The sequence below is a fragment of the Cupressus sempervirens genome, chromosome 9, assembly GCF_028749045.1.
Source record: "Cupressus sempervirens isolate cs-2001-9-10 chromosome 9, ASM2874904v1, whole genome shotgun sequence".
Taxonomy (NCBI): domain Eukaryota; kingdom Viridiplantae; phylum Streptophyta; class Pinopsida; order Cupressales; family Cupressaceae; genus Cupressus; species Cupressus sempervirens.
In genome coordinates this window covers 510,799,515-510,825,300 of record NC_143126.1, presented here as the reverse complement: position 1 = coordinate 510,825,300, position 25,786 = coordinate 510,799,515, and the positions used below count along the sequence as shown (strand labels likewise).

Sequence of the window (25,786 nt, the reverse complement as noted above, 5' to 3'; positions counted from 1 at the left end):
AGTGGTCCTTTTATTATATTATTTAAATTCTGGGACTAGTTAATTAATTAATTAAATTAAATTATTACATTCAAATTTGGGGACATGACAAATCCCTGCTGCCCAAAATTGCTTACCCTCAAGCAATTCATCATCAAACGAAACACCAAGAGCTCTCGGGTCCCAAATCAAACGCGTAGGCAAGACAAGTGAAATGACGTCAATCCTTTGCAGCACCACATTGCTATCAAACTTTCGCTGTGCCACTCTAATATAAATATTGTTGTATCCTTCACCAAGATCCCAATGACACAAATTGATGAAATCTTTCACGTCATTATGTTCAAAAATCTCTTTGGGCACGGTCATTCACATAGATGTTGATGTTGGCACAAACTTAGCCACTGCTACAATCACAACGACCACTATTATATTTCTGTCGGATGAAACCTTGACGAGGAGAGCTTTAGTGGTGAGAATGTCGACAAAGGGAGCCTCAACTGAGTATTTCGGTGACAGGAGCTTTAATGAAGCGTTTCGTGATGATGGGAGCCTCAACAAAGAGTACCTCAGTAAAGGGAACCTTGGTAGAAAAAACCTCAACAAAGAGTACCTTGGCGACAAATAAAATTTAGCTGCACATTAAACCTCAATGGGACACAAAACCTTGGTTGAAGCCTCAATGATGGATAGAGCCTCGATAACGAGCAATGTCTTAATGGTGACAAACGTAGCTACTGTGATCGATGCAGCCACAATGACAGACACACCATGATGATGGAGATAGCCATGATGTCGTCGACAGACACAACTACGATGACAGATACACACTTGATGACAGATACAAACTTGACGTTATTGACAGATGTAATGATGGTAGTGAACATGATGATGGACTTAGACTCGGCATTGGTGACGGACACAATGGTGACAGATACAAAATCGACGATGTACACGAACTCGACGTCGGTGACGGATATGAACTCGACAACAGACATGAACTCGACGTCGGTGATGGACATGATAGTGGACACGACGGTGACAGACATGAACTCGACAACCGACATGGACTCGACTTCGATGACGAACACAACGGTGATAGACAAGAAGACAGTGACGGACACGAACTTGACAACAGACACAAACTCGGTGTCAATGATGGACACGACGGTGTTGGACACAAACTCGGCGTCGGTGATAGACATGATGGTGACGGACACAACGATGATGAACACGACGGTGACAGACATGACGGTGACAAACACAAACTTGATGACGGACACAGACTCGGTGTTGGTGACGGACATGACGGTGATAGACATGAGCAAGGCGTTGGTGATAGACATGACGGTGATAGACACAAACTTGGCATCAGTGACGGACATGACAGTGACAGACACGAACTCGATGGTGAACACGAACTCAACATCAGTGATAGACATGATGGTGATAAACACAAGGACAGTGACGGATATACAACCTCAGTGATCGGCAAGACCATGATGATGGACGTTGCTTTAGTGACAGACACACAACCTCGACAACAAACACCTTTGTGACAAACACAGCCTAGGGCACAACTTCGATAATGGGCACAACTTGATTCGTCCATGTCTTCACAAGATTCATGCAAGCAACTTCTTCATTTTTTTGGTGTTCTCACCATGTTGGTGTAGTAGAAAGATTTAGCAAATCCTCCTGGAGCGGCCCTGTAATCATGCCTTTATTCTCCTTACGTAAAGCATCACCCTTATTGTTGTCAGTCATTTTCTCCCACTTGTGCAAATGAGATATTAGTTTTTCTTCACAATGCTTGAAAACGTTGCTAACCAATCTATATGCTGTTATAGAGGGAATACATTTTAGATTACGAACAACCCAATAACATAGATGTGATTGGTTGGGATATTTCATCCATCTTTTGAATGCACGAAATCATAAGACTCCATAGCAACTGAAATCTTAGTATCATGATCTTCCTTGATGGTGACCAAGAAGTGATGAAACATATCATGGACCAAATTTTGCAATTCGATCTCTAAAAGAAGGTCACTTAATTTGACATTTGCACAATTCTCCAATATTGTAGATCTCCTACCAAAAGGGTCACTACTAAAGTCATTAAGACTTTGAAAGCTGTCAACTATCAATTGCAATATCTCTATCATGGTGTTATAATGGTTCTTTAGGAGCTGAAATTCTCAAGACCTCGCTAAGACATGCTGCAACTGCCAATCTTTTATCCTTGTCATGGTGTCTCAAAAGCCTGGGTTGACTTAAGGCCTCCTTAATCGGCAAGAGGATTCTCTGTATAAATTTTGAAAGTAATTGGTTCACCTGACACAAACAAACTTCCAATATATCTAATGGAAGATCAACACCCTTACTGAGCTCTTTGCCAATCCTTTGTAGTGCCTTCAACCACCACTCTCCATTGCTATTCGGGGCCATAGTGTGATCCAAATACCAAAATCTCTCAATCATCCTAGCAAGCTGGCAAGATCACCAACTAATACCACTATAATGTTCCGTTCTAGAGTTTCCTTATGAAGTCCTGTAGTATGCTTTAGGTAGTCTTGTCGTGTGCTTTAGGTAGTCTGGTTGTGTGCTCCAAGTAGTATCCCTCAGTGCTTCGGGTGGCCAATGCTTCAGGTTAGTGCTTCATATAGTTCTCCCTAAGTGCTTCAAGTGGCCAGTGCCTCAGGTCAGTGCTTCGGGTGGCTAGTACTTCAAGTAGTTCTCCTTTAGTGCTTCAAGTAGTTCTCCCTTAGTGCTTCAGGTGGCTAGTGCTTCGAGTCAGTGCTTCATGTGGCTAGTGCTTTAGAGTATGGTATTATCTTGATGGTTGTATGGTAGAGTGTATGGCCATATGATGTAGGCTTGAAGGTGGTATGATGTTCTTTTGAAGGTCGTATAGTGGAATGTTGCTATGGTTGTACGGGATGGAGGTGCAATGGTCGTATGGTGTGGGGAGAAGACAAGCCATACGATATGATAGTAGTAGTACAGTTACAGAGTTGCCCAAGTCGTACGGTTGTAGTACAAAAGATGCACTTTGTGATGTGGGGGATGGATGGTGTATGAATAGAGGAGGAATGCTGAGTTATGCAACCATAAATTTATTGATCCGAATTCATCAATAAACTAAACAAGAATGGAGGTGGAACACAAATATCTTTCAATTAATATTTGCAATAAGATGATGCTCTGATTTGCTAGATCCGAGTGAAGTATTACATGCAACAAAATAGGGTGAGGGTTGAATCCCATCGAAACTGCATAAGTCAATTAGGGAAGATCTTTCACTTTCAAAATGATGAATAACAAAGAATCCCAACGGGAATTCGTAGTACAAAATAAATAATCAAAATGCATACCTACAACTACATACAAGCTGTGCTTAAATACCCGTCAGGGAAAACCTTTTTGAGGGTGTACAAAGATATCCAATGACGAAACTTACCAATGAAAACAAAAATAAAAATAGGTTCGAGATATATTAAATCAATTGGAACCACAAATACAAATAATAACTTGGGCATAAATTAATTAATTAAAGTAACTAATTAAAGGTCCTTTTATTATATTATTTAAATTCTGGGACCAATTAATTAATTAATTAAATTAAATTATTACATTCAAATTTGGGGACATGACATTGCATATCTCAACTTTTTTTATGCCTTTGCATGTTTTTTATGCATTTACATGCATTCTCTTTCAAAATTGCACCTTTTAGGTCTAATTGCACATTTTTTATGAGATATGCTTGTAGACATGTTGAAAACAACTTAAGTGATGAATTAAGCACATGTTAATTTAATTTTTTATAAAATTTTACTTAAATGGGCCATAGATAATATTTACACTATCATATTAAAAATATAAAGTGCAAATATGATTTTAAAAGTAATATTTGGTAGAGCATTTGATTTAAAAGTCAAAAATTAAATCAAGCTATATAGTTAATATAGTCACTTAAGTGAAAAATCAAAAAGCAACTCAACTAAAAAATATAACATAAAGTGCACTATAGTTACTGTAAGTGAAAAGTCAAAATGATAAAGTAACTAAAAAACATAACATAAAATGAATGTAATTTATATTTTTCAAAAAGTGAAAGTCATATTAAAAATATAACATGATATTTTTAATTCGTGCAGTTGCATCAAAAAGGTCCACTTTTTGGGCACAAAATTGGTCATATCTTTTGATTGCCAACTCTGATAAAGTCTTGAGATAGATCAAATCGAAGGGGAAACTGAAAGCAATGACTTGTGCAAAACCGAAGGACTAAAAACTAACACACATTCAAAAACGAAGAAAAGAACTTTGAAGACCTCAAAAATCAAGCATAGGCTCGACAAATGGAAAAACGAAAAAGACTTGACGAAAGCCTTTTCTTAAAAGAATTTGTTACGTGAATTGGAGTTAATTGATCGATTGACATTAACCAATTGAATAATAAATTCAACTTAGAGAAATGTGAAACTAGTTCGAGAAAGTTTCATATTGTTACCTGCATTTTATGTTGACAAAATGCAGGAGAACATTAATAACAATGTGTCAATAAATATTAAGCAAAGTTATATACAACTAATAATTGAGCATGACAAAGTTTATTAAAAAAAAAAATTAAATTAAATTTAGTAAGTACAATTTTGCATCTCCTCCCCTTCTTAATATATTTGTTGCTCCCAATATATTTGGGTGCCAATTTGTTGTAATCAAGTTGAGGGAGTGTACAATGCATAGCGTCCAAAAAAAATGATCATATTGGCTCTCAACCAAAGCACCTGCTCCGCAATTTTTTTTGCATTGTTTGTAATCACCTGGACCATATTCTCACTACTGACTATTTGTATGACCTCAATGTGAATTTCGGAAATGAATTGTGCATTTTTCACTTTCACAATCAATTGCCCTCAAATACATTGCCTCTTTGGGGGACACTATAATCACGTTAATGAATGGACAATTTCTTGTATCTTTCTATCCATTGAAAGCAATAGAAACAACCAATTATTTCCAATTATTTCTAATTGGTTGAAGATATATCTCTATAGATAAGATAAGATAAGATAATGATATTAATGTCTGACAAAAGACCAACAAAGGGTCCAAGGGACTGGAAGATACAATAGGGAAGAAGAGCAACCCAGCAGGAGCACCAAACGGTGTTCAAGAAAGAGCGAGCAACAAAGCAAAGAGAGGAAACGAGAATCAACACATGGGAGAAGGGAAGAAGCTAGTGGTTATTGATGGCTGCCAGCTCTTCTAATATGGTGATCTTACCATGTTGAAAAGTAGACCATTGGCATAGAGGCAACGCACAATGACTTGATCAACAAGCACTCTTGCCTTCATTTTAAATGTTGTCTCCAATGGACCTCTTTTGTGAGCAGTAATCTCTACTTCCTCTTCGACTTATGGTATTGAAACTTGGAAGAATGGACGTTTGGAAGATACAATTGGTTCAGTGGATAATTGCATTTTTTTCTTTCTGGATGGAGGTTGATAAGAAGTTTGTTTTGTTGTCTAACCAATTTATCAGCCTCTTCTTGTTCTTCTGCATATCCTTGTATTTGTCATTAGATATCCCCTTCCCATCTTTGTTTTTGCACATTCCCAATCCTTTACCAAAAGGGCCCATAAAATGAAGTTTGACCTGCGAATATGAACTATTGAATGATTTTTTCCCATCACATACCTTACACTTTCAAATAAATGACCCTCTTCTTGAAAGTTGTGATATTCTTGCAGTATGTCTCCACAAAGGAGATCCTACATCGATTTTGAATTTATTGGCTCCTCGCCCTCCCACTGAACTTTGAGTGATGTTGGCAGCCATTCTTGCACGATACAATTTGATTTTTTGCTATTATAAGAAACTAAATGAATCTAAATTAGAAAAAAAAACTATGAACATCAAGCATACAAGTGCAAACAAAAAAGATACAAAAATATTAAAATAGATATAGCTAATTTGTTGCTTTATTTATTATTATTTTTTTGAAAAAACCTTGAAAATTTTCTTCTCAAACTTGAAAAAAAATCATCAGATTCTCAAATAAATAAATAAAAGAACTCAAGAATGCTATGAAATGCTTGCCTTAGATGCTTAGATCTCCTCTGTGGAAGCAATTTGTAACCCCACAAACAATCCTCTTTGAAAACAATCACCTTGTCTTCAAAATGCCAAAATGGAGACCAAATGAGATGAAAAAACAACAAATGGCCTTTATTAGGGCTGTTTTAGAGTTTAGAGCAATTTTTTTTTTTAAATGAGAAAAAATATGTTTTAAAACAAATGTTTTACATGATTTTTATTTGATTTTTATTCATCTTGACGTCAATTTAATGTTTTGCTTCTTGGATGGCCCAGATGCTCATGGATGCTCACTAGAGGTGCCCAGGAATTGCATCCAAGGGCTGTGGATGCCCTGGAGCAGAGCTCCACAGTCCTGGGATGCACTTCTTGTGCGCCTCCAGGGACCATCCTGCTCCGCTTGCGCCTCTGGACGCACCCGCTTCTGTATCTGGGGTGTGGGCGGAAGAGAATCTGGTAACCTATTAAAAAATGATTGAGGAGAGCAGCTGACTGCTGTTAGTAAGGATCTGCCCAGCTGCCAGCTATGTTATCAAACCACTTTTTCCTACTGTTCCATGTGTTTAGGCCATTCTTGGGTATGACATTCATTAACCCTGTATTGATGATACATTATTGAAGCCGGTTTGTGATTTTGTTGGTCTTAAAGCACTGACTTTTGTATCTGTGAAACTTGGGATCGTGTTGAAATCTCTGCCCAAAATAACTACTTCCTTTTCCCAGTCTCACATATATGCAGCAATCTGTCTCCATACATAACCTTTTATATAGATTTGGATGGTTCATACACATTGAAAATTCAAAACTTGAATTTGATATTATGTTGGAAGCCTTGGTGACTGGCTAAATTTGACTAAGTCAACCTTAAGTTCGACACTGTTCGTTGACCAAATAGTTGTATTTCCTTTATAAGTACCAACTGCTTTAACCATGCTTCTGGTCCACCTATTTATTATTTGAGGATTATTTTCTTGTCTCTCTTCTTCTTTTAGCTTTGTTTCTTGGATTAGTATTCCAGCTGCCTTAATTAGTTCTAATTGGCACCTCGTAGAATCCTTTATGTTCCATGAATCTATTGTTAGTTTCTTATTCCAGGGCACAAGGCAATTGAGCTTTTCTGCATTAGAGTTCTGTTTATGAATTTACCTATTGCAGAAAATAATCCGCCACAACTAAATCACACTACAATCCTCCATAGAACATGGAGGTAAAAAGTTAGAATTTGTTGGCTTGACATCAGTATGTCCAAAATTTAACTTTTGTGTCGTAAATAACATGTTTCTAATGATTCAATGCTCTTCCCATACTGTGTTCTTCAATTTCTGGTGCTATTCACAATTCTATGGTTGAAGTTATCGACACTTTTTCAAAGAATTTTTTTCTGAGATCTGAAGGCAAAATTTTCAAATTAATTTACAAAATTATTGTGATTTTTTAGTTAATTTATTTAAATACATTTCCCTTCTCAATCTTGCAATTTGAATTTCTAGAAAAGCCTTTTTACTGTCAAAAGAAAGTGTTCTATTTTCATGCAAAACTCCATAGTTTATTATCGTACAAAAAACACATTGTTAATTAACTCTTTGAAAACACACGCATTATAGAAGTTAATTAGCTCTGCCCAAAAGTGTGAGAGGTTAATTAACTTACTCATTTTTGGAATAAAACGTGGAAACAAGAGGTTAACTAACCTCTTCTCTGGTTAAGCCCTCATCATCTTCTGCACATTTTCCCAAGAATTATTAACCTCCCCATTGTACAACTATCTTCAGAAATTCTCATATGCAACCAGACATGATGTAAAACCAAACCCACGGCCAGTTTTCCCAAGCAATTCAAATTCAGGTTTACCATTCTCAGCAAAACCACCTTAATGGATATTATTAGATGAGCTTGATTCAATAGTGAATACTTCTGAGTATATAATATATATAGTTTAAGCTTTAACGCTATTGTTGATCAAGAGTATCAGTTGAGTAAATGGAAAGATACATGAAAGCTTCATTATAGTAATGCAAGAACCAAGAGTTCCTAGGATTTGGCAATTCATCAATAAACACTTCAAATTGGGAGCTGTTGGAACCACAAGGTTCTACTAAAGGGGTTTTCCATCTGAAAGAACACACAGAGCCATAAGAAGTCACATCGAAATGGCCAGTTTGAAACAATTGAAAATTTGAACAGCAGTGGGAGCTGAAACTCACTGGTGTGAAATGTTTCTCAAAATGTTCCAGCATATGTAAAATATGGAAGTGCAGAAAAGGAGGCATTGGTAAAATATTTTACAGAATACCTCAAAATGATCTGCAGTACATATGCACAGGTTGTTTTGAGTGGACAAGACTTTGAAACTTTAAAGAAAATGCAATTGGCAGCGAGTCAAACCTGTTGTATGCAGATGTGAAGCCACAGACAATGTACCATTTGATATAATGCTTACACAGTTTGTGAAGTAGACTGGTTTCAACTACATATTGCATCACATATATGGTTGATTGATTGAGGATCTGTGGAAGTTTTGTAGATATGTTTTCTTAGATTTGTAAGAATGTATATGAATTGCACCTCCAAGATATATAGGTATAAAGAAACAGAGACGTGACATGCAAGCTGTTTGGCAGAGTGTTCAGTCTAATGAAACAAAAAGTTACAGCTTACACAAATTGTATATGTTGAAAAAGGTTTATAAACTTTGAAGCTGAATTCCACAACCTTTGACAACATCCTCCCAAGGAAGTGAGTGGGAATGAACTTAGAATAGCTTTGGATATCCATTCAAACATATTGGTTGGAGTCGTCAGATTTTATTCATGAAAATACTTGTAGAAATCCATGCAAAATATGAAACTGCGTACAATGTGCATGCCTTGCCCAACAAAATGTGCCAAATGTAGGTCGTCACAATGAATGGAAGGAAATGATTACAGGATTCATACAATATGAATATGTTGATTAAAGCAAATGCAATTGGTTGATGCTGAGCCAAATTCCACAATCTCATGCAAGTACCCTCCATGACCACGCCAACAAGAAAAGCTTATAAGAATGTTAAAGACGTTCATCAAGTCATATTGGTGAAAGGATATTGCTAGAGATTATTATTGAAAATGCTCTTGTAGACATCATGCGGAAGGTAGAGCTATACACTTTTCACATTAACTGTTTGATAGACTGCTGCAAAGGCATGTCATCTTATATATGTAGTGATTGATGTAAGTGTGGGAGCATATACGTAACACGATTAGCTGTGTCACAAAGAGCCTCAAAAGTATGTCATCTCATAGAATTCAGTGATTATGGGATATGCACAAAATAGATGATTGGTCAGATGTTGTGACGGTGGGAATTGTTAAGGTATCAACATCCATCAAAAGCATAGTGAAGAAATATATGCGGTTGCAAAAAATCATAAACAAGCTACCTTGGAGATACAAACATACATACATAAAGGAATAGAGGAATAGTACTAGAACTGTTTGACAAATTACTTTAAGGGGATGTTGTCCATAGAAATGGAAAGAAAAGATAAGAATATAAATTGTGGAATCATAAACAACTTATGAGTGGGGATTTCCAAATGCAACTGTTTAAGCTGAAACTTGAAAGTGCTATGGCATAGTTCAACTTTCATTATTCAAACCAAATAAGCTGTTCTAGGTATATAAGAATGCAAATAGGATACAAAATTGCATGTGGAATGCTGATGGCTCGTAGCCATAGTCCGATGGTTTGAACTCTAATGCAAACTAAAAATAGAAAATTGTCTTTGTAAAACTATAAGAAAATACAAGTGTCAAGTATGATATCAAATTAGGCTACATCTTCCTCTTCCTCTTCCCTTTCCCAATAGCTCTAGTAAAAACTATTGGAGTGGGAGGGAGTCTAGCCCTAGAAGGCTGTTGTGGTTGTGGTTGGACCTCCATCCTAGATGTAGATGGTGTTGATGCTAGCAATGCCTCATCATATGCATCCATCTCATTCTCTGTGCCCTCATGTCCTCATCAATATCATCCAATCCCATTGCAAACCCACCCTCCTCCATAGCGTGCCTCTCCAAATCACAAATCTCATCGTCTGTGAACAATGGAGGCTGCTCCTGTGATGTCCAATCACTGTAGGAATCTATGTTATTCAAATCAAGTCAACCAGCTGCTGCTAACCATATCTTTCTTATGTGCAACTTACGATTATAATGCACATAAACAAGGTAATTGAGGCATCTCTGTGCTAACTTGTTCCTCTTCTTTGTGTGAATGACCTCAAATAAGCTCTAGTTATGCTCACAACTAGATGAGCTACATGGGTGACACAAGATGCAAAGGGCAAGTTTTTTGCAGATTTGGAAAATTTCCACCCCGATTTTGCCGCCAAGCATACACAAGAGAAATAGTAAAGAGTTAGAAAACAAGGTGAAAACATGTCTTAGTTTTATCTTCTCGTCATGCATGTGAAAGACACCAAAAATCCAAATATTTTATTTGGGGTTTGAGTGTTTCTCTTTTTTTCCAAGACTAAGGAGTAACTTTCTCGTTGCATTCTGATACACTTCCATCTCAACCGCATTGAGGTCTCTCACCTCAACATCGGATATCATTCTCTAGGCAATCAACGAAGCCCTCCATGACCTCTCCATTGGGGTCTGCATAGGATAGAGAAGCAAAAACAAGGGTTGAGGAAGTACCCTGCCACATGTATGGTTTGGTGGAGCTGATTGTTCCACCTTCTATCAATAATTTCTCATATGTGGTAAAATTTGAGGATGCCCCCTTGTAGTAATTTTTTACAGCCTCATTGGCCCTATCCATGGCCTCATAGAGATACCTCATTACGGTTTGCTCCTCATCTACCAAGTTGAGAACTTTAACCAAGGACTTTGTCATATACAATTGAAAAGTAGAAAAAGATAATCATTAATTAGAGACTAGAGTTAGAAATTAATAATGAAAGACTTGATTATTGAATACAACATTAAATATTCAACTTTTGAAGCTTCCAAGTTACCTTCACAAATTCTATAGCACCATCGAAAATGTGGCTGTCAAAGACGATATATGCAATACTCTATCCATTAGGCTTCTTTGGATAGCTTGAGTTTAGCCATTTTGGACTCTAAAAACAATTGCTTCAAAGGATTCTTGCAACATTAAGAAAATTGGTGCAAACCTTGTGGCAGCAGGTCTTACCAACTCCTTCCCATGGGTGGATTCTCTCATCAAACGGATAACCCAAGGGTGATTGTAGATGTATTTGGTTGTCGTTCTTGTATCCTCTACAATTGGTCTCACCCGATCTAATTTTCCTCTATCCTCCAAGAGAAGGTCAAGGACATGCATTGCACAAGGTGGCCAATAAAGTGTGCTATACTTATCTTGGAGGATCCTACCCGCAGCCACATATGCTGTTGTATTGTCGATTATTATTTGCACCAAATTAGCAACCCCCACCTCCATCACAACTTGCTCTAACATTAGAGACAAAGTTTCAGCTTCCTTTATCTTGTTCAGGTACGCAAGGATTTCAAAAAGACCACTTGATTCTTGCAAGAAACCAAAAAATTGATGATAGTATAGTTTCTTGCATCTATCCATCCATCTGAAAGTATGGTGCAGCCAAATTGTTTCCACTTAAATCTTTGATCATCAACCACATCTTTACCCCTAGAAACATCTTTGAGAAACCTAGAAGCACAGGATTAAGTTGGCATTAAGTACACAACTTTGATTAAAAGAAAACTTATATTGAACAAAAAAAAGTAAATTGTAAAGATGTAAAATATTTAAAAAATAAAAAAAGTGAACAAACCTCCCATAGTTTTTCCTGTCACAAAATTCAGCCAATAGGGACTAGTTGCAACATTCAACGAGATGTTAAAAAACCAAAAATTGACACATTGAATATTAGCTTGCTGATGCACATTGCTGTATTACCTAGTACCCTTTAGTGATAGTTGTGCTCCAGGAGTGCTTCTGTGCACAATCTATAGAAGATGTGTGTGGCAGTGGTCTAGTAGAACTAGTGGAAGTGACGGGAATGGTAGATTTACAGATCCGTGGGCCATGTTGAGAGCCCACTATTCCCTCAAGTGCTTCTTCTTCCTCAAGGTTTGCTGGGATACCTGGTCACAACCCACATTATTTCATTTTTAAATGATCATTGTTTTAGTAAAATATAAACTCTAAACAAATAATGGTGATTGTAAAATAATAAACGATTCTTAAAAAGGAGATACTGTGAGTCTTGAGATACCTCGCAATTCAAAAATGGCTGCCCTCATGGCCAATTTTGCCCTTTCCCTTTGCAACATTTTCTCTTCTTGGGCACATAAGAGAAGTTGTCGGGGCCCCTACCCCCATTGGGTAAGGGTAATGTGAATGGGTGATAAAGTATTCTCAAAAACTATCTTGTTACCTCCACTTGTCGTTCCCACCTCTGCATGCAGATGGTGCGAAAAAGGTTGGTCAACTACTACCCGTTTCTATAATTCTGCACCTCTACCCTTAGAATTGTAGGGCCAGCCTACCCCCATATATTGTACCGCCCCCCAGATATATTGGTGCCATATTATTGTGCTGCCGAAGGGTAAGGAGGCATTCATCTCTCTCTTTAAATCAGCTGCGATGTTGTCGCAAACCCTTTGTATCACGCTTTGCGATCACTCCAAGGTGGTATTTCAAATGAGATATGCCTCTACTAACAACTTTTTCACATTTTATGCATATCACACTATTATAGTCAGGTCCTTCAAAAGCATATTTCCCTGCCTTGTCTCTAGCTCCTTTAGGGCATGTTCCTACATATCCTAATGAACATGCATCTACTGGGGTATTGATAGACCCAATTGTAGAGGCATCCATGTTTGCCATTTTGATGAAGAATCAACCTACACAATACAAACAAAATGAGGGCACAAACTTGGAAATTCAATAGATAAATTTAGAAATAAATTGAGTTAGTTTAAAACTTTAGATAAGTTTAAACATAGGTTTTAAGTTATGAATTTTAAAGTAAAAGATGAAATTTTTGAGAAAACTATGAAGGATTTGTAAAAATTGCTATTAGATCTTATTCATTACCTTCTAAAAGGAGTTAGAGTAGATTGGAAATGGTATGAGAGAGTTTGTGTGAGCTTGGATGCATTTAATACAAGACCAAATGTTTTCAAAACAAACAGAGAATTTTGAAAACTTACTTGTGAATTTGAATTTGTTTGAAAAAACTCTTCGAATCTACTCCAAGTCCACAACAAATCGATGTGGATGGTTGTAAATGGTGGTCTTTCTCCTCCAAAAGCTATTCGCCCTCTCAGAAATCTCTCTGCCAATGAAAAAAAAAATAATGGGTGGTTATCGGGCTGTCATAGACCAAAATCATGCCGTGGGCAATGTTTTCTCAGAATTTGCCGATATTTAGGTGACATCTTGGTGATAACTTGCCAATTTATAGGTGATATTTAGCGGCGATATCTTGGCGTACATTGTTGCCTGGATCGAGTTATCATTGTAAGACGACTTATTGCCTATATATCGGCGATAAGTTGATCTATGGTTCTACATGCTTATGTAAAAAGAAAAATTAACTTGACAAGTGGAAAAGTTTGCAAGAGATTGTAATAAGAAGTGATTCAGAAACACATTTTATTTGCAGCCAATAGTGAAATAGTCTAGCACAATGTAGTATAAATATCAGGGGCATGATTATGCCCCCATGCTCAAGTGCACAGTTTCATAGATAAGTGACACAATACTAGGGAATGTTAGCATACAATATTTCAAGAAGTCGATGGAGAATTAAGAAAAGCCATTATGGCGACCAAGATTCTTGACAGTCGCTTAGCTCATGCAGCAGATCACCCAGTGTTTGTTCAGTACCTAGAACTCGTAGTAGAATGCATGAGAGCATACAATCCGAACCCTGGAGAAGTAGTTGCAAATGATAGCAGAATGGTAGCCAAGCTCAAATTGGTGTCCCATTGCACTCATGTTTCAGTTGCCCATTAGAGATTAGTCCTTCAATGCTGGCAAAGATTATGCAAAAGAATAGTTCATCAATAATAGAGACCATTGTCTCAACACCATAGCTAAGAATTAGATCTTGGCACTAAGAAAGGGGAAGTCACAATTGTCAAAAGTTATTCACAAATCCTTAGCGAATGGCGACATTGTCAATATGGTGATCTTCCTCAGCAAGGTAACAGGAAAAAGGACTCTCATGACTTCAAAGATTGATATTCCTGTCCATCAATATTATATGTGAAGGCATCCAATTTATTGATTGGTCTATTAGTGATTGCTTACATAACTAGTTGTTGGAGCTTGAAACAAATCACTAATTTTATATGGGGCAAGAGGTTGAGATCACTTCTTCTTACATGTATCTCGGAGTGAAGTTTTCGGGACCACGCTTCAGCTTGAGACCGACTGTTCAGTCCAGAGTTAGTAAGGGCATGGGTTCCTTGGCCATGCTCGAAAGACAATGCTCTAGACATCATTTTCAGGACATTTCGTCCAAGTTGTCCCTCTTGGACTCTTTGGTTCGATTGATCGTTCTCTATGGTTCGGTGGTTTGGGGACCTTCTCTTCTTGTGTTTGATTGGGCCTCTATAAAATGTGTTTAGACGTTGCTTTTATGATGTATCATTAGATGTCACGGACTTATCCTCCACAAGATTGTCTTGGCCGAGTTTGGAGTTCATCCTTTCAAACTTGCAGCCATTTTTGACTTGATCTGGTTCCTCCATCGGCTTCGTGGCTTTATGGATTCGGAGGTCGACCGACACAGATACTCTCATTTGGTGTATTGTTCTTTAGTTGTGATTATGAGATCCGACACTAGCACTAGATCTCGTTGTTGGTATGCTCAGGCCACCTCTTTGTTGGGTTCAATTGGGATTGAGATTGGTCATCTTCCCCCTTCTTAGTTGTCGCTGGATGCCCCTGCACACGTCCTTCCCTCACGATAGGAGTTGAATGAGTATGTCAGGCAGGATATCTATAGACAATACATTATTACTATCTGGCGTAATCCTCCTTGTGGATTACGATCTTAAATGGCCTTTTATGCTGAGCATTTTCTTGAGATTCAGAATGGTATTATTGTTTGCCCTGCCTATCGTTATCGGCACTTGAGTTACACCCTACAATTCTCTTTGGGCTCCTTCAGAGTTGGCTCCTGCCATCTTCGTGCCTAGATTGATCACCATATGGTTAGGGAGGATTGGATTTGTCGACTGTGTACTTTGGCGGAGGTTGAGACTGAGACCCAATTTATATTTCGCTGTCCCATCTACTATGAGATCAGAGGGAGATTTTATTACCTTTGTAGAGATTTTTTTTCGCTTTCAGCGTTCTTCAGCTATATTGACCAATGGTGTCTTGCACTCTAGCTTCGAGAGGTCACCTAGCTTCGCAAGCATACCTTGCAGTCACTCATACCTAAGGGTCATACCTCAGATCAGCACATTACTGCCTTTTTCTCCCCCCTTGTCTCCACCATGGGTCGTGAAAAGGCCATCCAATATCACTCATTCCAAATCAGTCAGACACTGCACCAGTCTTTTTAGACAACACTCCTCTAGTGGTTCTTGGTGACGATCTAAAACTCTAGATTGTTCACGGTTATATCCTTTTGTGATTGGTTTCATTGTACCAAGGAAGGATCCTTAGTCCTTACCTTGGCTTCTCTGGCTTCGTATCTTGTTTTATTTCTTCTCAGACACTGTTTGGTGCTCTTGCTTTGGGCAGCTCTTTTGTTTGTATGCTCAGTCCCATAAACCCTTGTGGTTTTTTGTTGGACATTAATATTATTATCTTATCTTATCTTATCTGTTTTATGCTACTACTCGAAGGAAAATTCAGCCAAGGCTGAATAACCATGGTGTCTATGATGATGCAACACTGGTTTATAACTATCACCCATAGTTAAAGTCGGAAAAATCTCTGCATTATTTAAGGAAAGTCAACGATGCCTTCACTATTCTCACAGTCAAAGAGCTCTAGGAAAACATTGGGCTCAGGATATCATCATAAGCAATTGTCATTATCCAATAACATGATAGTTTTATACATTTCTTGAAGCTCCACTCATATCAGTTTGGTAGGTTACGATAGATACCCTATCATGTTGCAGAGGTTCGTAGATGACAAGTTGCTATTGAATGAAATTGAAGTTAGTCAAATTAACAAGAATTGCAGAAATCAATGAATGAATGATATTCCCTTACAGTTAGGTATAGTCACTAGAGTTTTGAGCCAAACGTTCTTGCTAAGAACATTGAAAGATCAATTGGCAAGATTAACTCACATCCCTATTTTATGAGATCCCTCTTTGAGAGTACGGGATATGCTAGAAACAAATTGAAACTTGGCTTTGGTTTCAATCATTTTTTAAATATTGAGGACTTCTGGGAGGATTATGAACATGGCTTCGAAGCCAAAAAGAGAGGCTAGAAAAGGCTTATATTGAAACAATTGTTGATCTCAAATTAGACTTGGATGTGATTAGTATTGAAGATGATGAATTAACTTTGATAGATCCGTTCTATTATGAGAAAATACGGTCGATTCCTTTGCTGCCAATAGATTTGTCGCTTCCAAAAACAAAAGAACTTGAGTGAAAGGACAACATTTTTAATCATAACGACCGAAGAGTTGGTGAGAAATAAAATGCTTGAAGCTACAACCACTTGGCCTATTACAATAATAGATAAGTTGTCTATTATTAGTTAATGGTTTTCTATTGTAAATATCTAATAAGCTTTAGTTTGCTTTCGTTTTTTGCTTTCTCTAGAATAGAATGTTTTTATTCTTTATGATCGTTTCTTAAGGAAACATCGTCTCATTCTTTTGTATAAATTGACCGTTTGGTCTTTGTTAATAACAAGCAAGTATTTACCAATTACTTCGTAATATGGTATCAGAGCCTAGTTCTTAATTTTTAAAAAAATTATAATTTCTTTTCCGAAATTATCAAAGCCAATTGCCGAAATTATTCTGTGATCCTTGCTTTCTAATCTCAAAACCCTGAGATTTTCAACTAGGTTTTTTTGGTTGAGGTTTTTGAAAATCGCAGATTTGTTTCTAGAAAAATCACAACCTTGTTTTTGGAGATTCGTGGCCTAATTGTGGTCAATTTGATTGCAAATCACAAATTTTCCTTGGCCACCAAATTTGCCACTAGTATCATCTTGTTTCTTGGCCAAGTCCTCTGAAAAATTGCGGAAAAAAGGTCTGGTTTCTTGGCTGCTGTTTTCAGACGGCTCTGCAAAATGTTGCTGGTTAAAACTCAGCAATCTCTACCATTTGTGGAGTTATAACACCAATCTTCAGTGTGGCCTCTGCATCTAGTAGAGCTCTAAAATAAAAACAACCATTTCTTTCCAGGAAATTGCCATTTTTTGCAAATTCGACCTCCATGGCTGCCGACTGAACTTTTGCTCGAAACCCTAATTTTTGGGGTCGAAAAATATTTTAATTTCATATTCTTGATGGGTTTTTCGAGAGGTCCACTGGGTTGTTATTCATTTTTTCTAGGTGTCTCGATTTTTGTGCCTCAATTTTTGAGCTAGCAGATCCAAAAAACAATAGCATATTCCTTTTGGGTTTTTTAAGCTCTCTTTTGGGTCACTCTCCAAATCTTCTAGGTCTTACATATTTTTGCCTTGAAGAATGTGCCTTACAGATTTTCACAAATTTTCATTGAAAAGCATGCCATGGCATATCTGACAAATATTTAGCTCGAGCCTAACTCCAAATTCAATAGTAGAAATTATGGCACCTAGAAGTAGCGGATCATCGCAATTTTTGAATATTGGAATACCGATCAACTTGTTTTGGGTGTTACACAGCGTCCGACTTCTCCAGGTCCTGATCAAAATACATGAGATCTGAATTATTGAGAGGCAGTGATGCTTCTCAAATTATCTGTGGCTGATGATCAACTTTCTCAGATTCCATCTGGCAAGACAGCTGCCGAGATCTGGACACATCTCAAAGGTCTTCATGAGACTTTTGACAAAAGTAGAGCCTTCTTTCTGAAAAACACTCTGTTTTCTATTGTCATGGATGAGCGCACCTCGCTCCAGGCACACTTGAATCAGATTCAGGAAATCTGTGATCAGTTACTTGCCATTGGTCGCAAGATGGAGGAAGAGGATATTGTGGTTATCACTCTTTAGAGTTTACCAAAATTTTATGAGCATTTTATTGAGACTCTCAACATCAATCTTCTGGTCTTGATTTGAAGTTTATAGATCTCTGCACATTGCTGCTTCAGCAAGATCGGTGGAAACAACAGTTCGATAGCAGCTCCAGTTCCACCTCCACAAAGGAAGCCTTTGTTGCGAAATCCTTTCAAAAGGATAAAGGCAAGTTTTAGCAGCCATCTCAGTAGAAGTCTTTTGCTCCAGCATCATATGGTTCCAGAAAGAAGAACATTCAATGTAACTACTACCACAAGCTTGGACACATGAAGGTTGAATGTCAGAAATGCTTAGCTGCATAGTCTAAGCAATCAGGTTTACAACCCAAAGCGAACAGTGCAAAGCACACTGAGTAGGCGAAATCTGCCTTTTATGCCTTCATGGCTAAAAGACTTGCAGATTATGTGAAGTCGTTTGCCTGGTACATTGATTCAGGTGCCTCTCGTCATTTCACTCACTGCAGAGACTAGTTTATTGACTACCAGCCTTATTCAAACTGTTATTTTTGGTGGTAGAGAAGAAGACACAGTTGTTGGTAAATGCAATATTCAGATTCAATTTGTTGGGAGGAATCTCATATTCCTTGATGTGCACTACGTTCCAGGGATGGAACTAAATCTACTCTTAGTCAGTCAGCTACTACGACATTCTCCACACTTGGCAGTCACCTTCAGTTTACATCAATGCACCATCACTGATCGGGCGACTAAGTCTACTATTGTAGTGGGTCTTGAGGATCATGGTCTTTTCAGACTTACTGATTCTGGTGATTCTTAGGACTTAGCTATGGCTGCTCAACGATTTTCTGTCAACACACTTTGGAATCAGTGATATGGGCACTTAAATGTGCATTATCTTTCATAGCTTTCTCGGGATGATCTTGTTCTTCGATTGCCAGAGATTCAAACTGAATAGCTTGGAGTTTGTGATGCATGCTAGGCTGGGAAGCAACATTGCACACCATTCACTAGTGGTGATTCATGGTGAGCTTCTCAGGTACTTAAGCTTGTTCATGCCAATATCTGCGGCCCTATAGCCACTCTTCCTGTTCTTGGGTCCAGGTAATTTCTATTGTTTGTTGATGATTTTAGTAGAAAAATGTGGGCGTATTTCCTTAAAAAGAAATCATATGCATTTCCTGTATTTCAGAAGTTTAAACCTTTAGTTGAAAAAGAGTTTGGGAAATCTATTATTACTCTTAGATCAGACAATGGGGGGGAATTTTGTTCTAATGCTTTCTCCAGCTTCTTGGATACACATGGCATTAAACGCCAGTTAACCACACCCCACACACTACAATAGAACAGTATAGTTGAACGTTAGAATAGGACAATCACTGAGATGGCTCATTCAATGCTCGAACACAAACATGTTCCGAAGCAGTTTTGGGCAGAAGTAGTTAACACTGCAGTTTATCTGTTGAACTGGTCACCCATAGTGGCGGTCAAAGGTAAAACTCTGGAAGAGGCCTGGTCAAGTCACAAGCCCAAAATTAGTCACTTAAAGGTTTTTGGTTCCCTTGCTTTTGTTTGGGTCCCTGATGCATCATGCACCAAGTTGGATGCCAAGAGTCAGAAACTCATGCTTGCTGGATATAGCTATCTTCACAAAGCCTATTGCCTGATCGATGTTGAGACATTTCGTCTCATCTACAATCATGATGTAGTCTTTGATGAGCAGCAAGGACCTTTCATGCTTGCTTTTCATGTTCCTGATCCAGTAGACTAGCCTATGATGACTCATGATTTGGGAGTTTGACTTCGATTAGGTCCACCTGATGGGAGGGCTCCAGTAGCTCTTGTAACTCCAGTTATTTTAGTGATACCTGTACAGACACCTTCGGCTTCTCCTGTAGGATCACCTTGCTTTGTAGATGCTTCACCTGAGTTTGATTTAGATTTTTCTGATGAGGATCCTGCTGATCAAGCATCTCCTAGTACTAATATTGGTCATTCTCCTATCCAGTCTAAGTGGTGGGCTAAGACACTTGCTGATCTTCATGATGATGAGCTCATTGATGGGCGAATAGCTCGGAAAAAGGGCAAAACTATAGATTCTGTTAACTTTGCTCTCATGGTCAACATTCATAGTGTGTTTGAACCTCAAACATATTCTGAGGCTAAAGGAATTCCAAAGTGGGAACAGGCCATGACATTTGAACACTAGAGCCTACTAAAGAAGAACACTTGGGTCCTTTTTGATCTTCCACCAGGGAAGAAACCCATTGGCTGCAAATGGGTCCACAAAATCAAATACAAATCGGATGGTACTTTGGATAAGTACAAAGCTTGTCTAGTGGCGAAGGGCTTTTCTCAGCATTAGGGCATTGATTATGAGGAGACCTTTGCTCCTACTGCAAAGATGAGCACCATCAGATTATTCCTAGCCATGGCAGCACAGTTTGGCTGGAAGATCCATCAGATGGACGTCACGAGTGCTTTCCTGAATGGTGATTTCCATGAAGAGGTCTACATGACATAGCCTCCTAGTTTCAAGGTTGTTGGTAAAGACCATCAGGTTCTCACATTGGTCAAAGCTCTTTATGGCTTGAAGTAGGCCCCTCGGGCATGGTGCATAAAAATTGATAAGTACCTCAATGATCAAGGCTTCGAGAGGAGTTCTTCAGACTCAAATGTGTACATCAAAGACTACTGACAGTGACATCATCCTTCTGGTTATTTATGTGGATGATTTGATCATCACTAGCAGCTCCGCATCTTTGATTCAGGGAATCAAACAAAACTTATGCCAGTCTTTTGATATGATTGACCTTGGGCTCATGCATTATTGCCCAAGTGTTGAAGTTTTTTAACAGTCTTCTGGTACATTCATTTCTCAGTCCAAATATGCCAGGGCTCTGTTAGACAAATTCCGAATGCAGTATTGCAAACTTGCATCCACACCTATGGAGAAAGCTCTCAAGTTATCAGCAAAGTCTGATTTTCCTTCCGTTGATGATACTGCATACAGGCAACTAGTAGGCAGCCTCATCTACCTCTCTGCTACTAGGCCTGATATTAGCTTCACAGTCAGCTATATTTCACGCTTTATGACAGCTCCTAAGGCTGATCATTGGATGGCAGCAAAGCGTGTGCTTCATTATGTGAAGGGCACTTCAGACTATGGACTTTTTTAATATGGCCTTAGATAAAAAAGCCATTTCAGGAAAGAAAAATGACAGTCACGAACTTTCTTCTTCCTCCAATCTACACAAACCTATCTCTGGTAAAAATTCACAACAGGTTACTTAAGAGACAATGAAGATGATTAAGACCCAAATAGATCAAATGACTTGACAAAAGCATGTGAAGGTGACTTTACAATAAGAAAAAGTTATAAAGACAAAAGGGAGAGCAGTGAACATAATTCAAGAAGATGAAGAAGAGAATGAAACTGCCATCCTTAACGACCTCCTGGTAATAATGAGTAACAAAGTCCTGGTGTTTCATCGTTTGTCAACATGGTGTCTTGTCCTCATAATAACTTTGTCCCACCTGAGATACCAATGATAGATATTACTCAAGATGAAGATTAGATACCACCCATTCCCAACTCTGCAATATCCTTAAATCCATCATTCACTGATATCGAAGAACATTTGCCAATTTCTTCCTCATTTTGATTACAAGAAAGCTTACAAAAGAAGAAAAGGGTGATACAAGTGGTGACTCTTAATATAGATGCAGTTGCAAATCTTCTTCCAAAAACAACTGAAGTAAAGAAAACTAAGGTAATATCAAGGTGGGCAGTGGATACAATTTTGGGAAATGTCTGTGTTGAAGTGGCTAGATGTATTATAGAAAAGAATATTGAGCAAGCCAATGAAGGTGACTTCAACATCAGAAAAGTATATCTCAGCCTGCCATCAACTGAGGGAGATGTTCACAATTTTGACATATCCCCAACCCAACCAGTCCAAAGAGTCAGGAAGGAGAAGCAATCAAAAGACAGCTCAAAAATCAAGTTCAAGCCTTAGTGTCCTATATCAATTCCATTGCTGATCCTTTTGATATACCTTTAGAAAAAAATTTCTGCATTAGTTCTCACAGCTTCTGAAGGCATAATTGAAAAGAAAGTCAGAGGACCTACACAAATACTGATCTTATAGCATAATGATTGAAGCATGGACTACTCAAATGAATACTGAAGCTTTGGATTTTGTGGTCAAAGCAAAAGATATCTATGAGAAACTTGATTTACAGAAGCAGGAAATAGCCAAGGAGCTGAAAATGACCAAAGAACAAGAACTAGCCTGACAAAGCATACCAGGTGAACTTCAAGCGATGTCTAAAATCGATCCCAACACACTGATTGGTGAAAATGTATTTGCCAATGCAGAAGATAATCAAACATATATGTGGTGCAAGAGTGTAAATTCGAAGCTGGTGAATATTGGTTAAAGCTTGGTTGAAGGTGAGAAGTTATTGACAACCTGTGAACAGATAAAATGAAAATACTGGAAGAAGTCACTACAAGTATTACAGGTGCACTCACAATGAAAGTTTTGAAACAGATTGATTGGCAAGCTCTCTTAAAGTCATTTACTGACAGAATCAACACAAAGATAGCAAACATAGTGTCTGATGCAAATTGGATGAAAAAACTGTTATTTCAGTTGTCTTGGATGCCTGCAACATACCAACTTATCACCAGGAATTGATAGAGGTATGAGACAAACAAATTAATTCGAAATTGAAAATTGATGCTGTCTTCATTCCTTGTTATCAGTATATGTTGCCGATCCTTAATGCATACATAACTTTCAGAACCAAGTCCTCGGGTTCATGGGAATAAACTATTGCTCAGATTGCCTTCCTGGTGATTGCCAGTGTAATGCTACAGCAAAATCGTCTGTTCTCATTGTTGTATTCTCTTAGTTTAGATTCAATGCTTATCTCCTTGTTTTTATCTGTAATTAGCAGTTATGGTCATATAAGCCAAAATTAGATAGTTGACTTTTTTGGCATGGAATTGCTGGGTTCGTAACCATATTCAAAATGCACAAAAAATATTTAGTTATTAACTTGAGAAATGAGGTAGTTACAAGGAGAAATGCCTGTATAAGTATGTGAAAGGAATGTTTTAAGGACTTTTGGCACTTCATGGTTTTAAGGCAGCATTGTTATGAGGTTGTGTAACTTCATCTAATGAATACAAAACAATTTTTGGAGGTGTTTTCAACTTTGTAATGTGTCCATATGTTTTCTCTTGTGTTCATTGTATTAGAGCATGATAAATTTTCCATAGTTTCACTCCATTTCATAAAGGCAATTGCCGCACATGTTTTATCACAAAATGCCCTCCTTTAGTATCTTGCAAGTGTATTAATGGCATGAGAATCTAATTTTCATTATCGGGATACACTTGCATAGTACTTGGTGAAGTACATAGATTGAATAAAAACTTGATAGCTTTGTGTATATCTGTTATCAAGAATCCTAGTGAGTGGGATTTCTTTCTTTTCCTTGTAAGTTTTTGTTTAAAAAATCAAATAACTATCATATGAAGGAGCTGCCTCTCTCAAATACAGAGGAAGATCATATCCAACAAATGATCTCTTCAAATGTTGTGGCAATTTGTCACTCTACCAGCGGGCACTTTGTCAAGAAATACAAATTGACAAATCTGTTTACCAACAAAGTTAAATGAGATTAATTGGGATTACAGATATTAAGCATGAAAAAATTACACTCAAGAGAATGAAGAATATAAGAATTTAATATCCTTCATTGACAGATGCAACTCCCAAACATCTTTTGATATGGCACTCATCATTTCAGAAACTCTTGAAACCTGCAAAAATCAGAAAAAGGGACATGCTGGTAAGGACATCAGAAGTAAGTGTTCTTTGAGTTCTGAGTGAATGATAACTTCTTCATATACTTTCACATCACCTTCATTTTGGTCAATCTATCTGCGAATATCACTGGCTTTTTCTCGTTTATTTTTTAGATTGCAAAACTATATGCTGAATCCTTGCTAGGTCATTTTAGTACATAAATAAGACTTTGCAAATATTAGTGCCTGATGCTAGCAGATGGTGAAATTTAGAGGTTGATGTACTTTTGGATAAGCAGATATTAGAAGAGTGCACGTGATTTTTCAAGGTAGCAGCCAGTTTGAAAGAGGTGCAGTTGACACTTGACATACACAAATCATTAACTTCCTTGTGAAACCTAGGCAGTGAGATAAACGAATCAGTCCTTTGTCTTTTTCAATCATCTTTTATTGGTCTTATCTTGTTTATGATGCAATTTTAGACTTGTAATGATTTGTTAAAAATGTGCACCTGCTATATATGTTTCCTATAGGCACAATTTTCCTTTGATAACTCAGTTTGCGAAATGACTGAATCTCCCAAATGTGTACTTTATTCGATAAGTTAGGCATGATTATAGTACTCATGATATTGTATAAACTATAAAGCATTGTTATGACTTCTTGCCATGTGCTCTTCTGATTCTGATGGGGATATCCTTTGTCGTCTGACAAGCCTCAATTCATATCTGAAAAGCCTCTTTTCCTCATTCTTTCAAAACATCATTTTTATTGGTCAGCTCATACATCTTTTAGACAGTGAAAAAAAAATACAAAACCTTGTAACAGCTGTGCCATCTTTATCTGTTTTCTTATAGGCACAATTTCATAACATTAACCGCTACTTTCAGAAAATGGCGAGTTCTTCTAAAAAGTGCTCAAAAACTTGTCTTGAACTTTCATCACTATCCCTTATCAAGATATTCTTTTTGCATCTTTAAATAATTTACATTCGCATCTAAGAATTTATTCATTGCTGCAATCATCACTTAGAGAAACTTCATCATTCTAACAGAAATATAATTTATTTCTAGCTATGTGCAAATATTTGTTTGTTTGAACTCTTGGATCATGACATGACTTCTTTATGACCAACCCTGAGAACATTAACTTAAATTTGAACTGAACATACAAATAGTCATAAATCAACAAATAAAATGGACGACAGGAAGTAAGATCATTGGGTTTTGATGGGTAAAACACATCATAAGCAGTAGCCAAAAATAATTAAAAATCTAGATTTCTCCAAAATTATCTACCTCAATGAAGAAATTCTGTATATTTCTATGCTAGTAGCCAGGTAGTCTTTGCTTACATTATATTTTATGCTGTTCAATACACATGATAATTTAACAAAAATATTGGGGTAAAGTCTCAATATTTTAAAACGAATGACATCCGTAGTGTATGTTTTGTAATTTATGTTGTATAGACTAACAAAAGGACAGTATGATTCTAGATAGTACTTTTTTATAACAAAGATGGGTGTCTTTCGATGCATAGGTGTTTTTTGATTTTTCATTTAATCGGTAATTAATTATCTTCATCTTTTGTCTTGCTTCTACAATTAATAACCATTTTGTGGCTATATTTTCATAGCCAGCAGTGCAAATCATAGGTCTTCAATGAGACATTTGGTGATACAATTGTTCTGGAACATTTAAAAAAACATATTTCTTTTTATT

At 37.4% G+C, this 25,786-nt stretch overlaps 1 protein-coding gene across 1 annotated transcript in view; it reads left to right on the top strand.

Moving 5' to 3' along the window:
* Positions 1-25,786, top strand: part of LOC149539593 (uncharacterized) — a 137,050-nt gene that overhangs the window by 110,336 nt on the left and 928 nt on the right. The gene's annotated exons all lie outside the window — the stretch shown is intronic.